The sequence below is a fragment of the Penaeus monodon genome, chromosome 22 (assembly GCF_015228065.2).
Source record: "Penaeus monodon isolate SGIC_2016 chromosome 22, NSTDA_Pmon_1, whole genome shotgun sequence".
NCBI classification, from domain to species: Eukaryota; Metazoa; Arthropoda; class Malacostraca; order Decapoda; family Penaeidae; genus Penaeus; species Penaeus monodon.
Window position 1 is genome coordinate 44,666,802 of NC_051407.1, and position 212 is coordinate 44,667,013.

Here is a 212-nt window from a genome sequence, read left to right on the forward strand (position 1 = left end):
CTTTGTCCTAAGGTGAGGCTTTGTGGTTCTGTTAATTTATGTGCATATGTTTGTGCTCTGTTATCTTCTGTAGGCTGAGGTGTTATGGTTACATGAACTTCTTGTGTGTTGTTTGTTTGTGTAATTGTATTTGGTTGTTGTGTTTCACTTCTTATGTTTTTTGTTATTGGTTTTAGTTGTTGCAACTGTTTTTTTATCTCTAAGTTATTTGG

The 212-nt window shown here is 33.5% G+C and overlaps 1 long non-coding RNA gene across 1 annotated transcript in view; it reads right to left on the reverse strand.

Annotated features, from left to right (window-relative positions):
* LOC119587197 overlaps nt 1-212 on the reverse strand; it is an 8,645-nt gene that overhangs the window by 7,602 nt on the left and 831 nt on the right. The window lies entirely within an intron of this gene.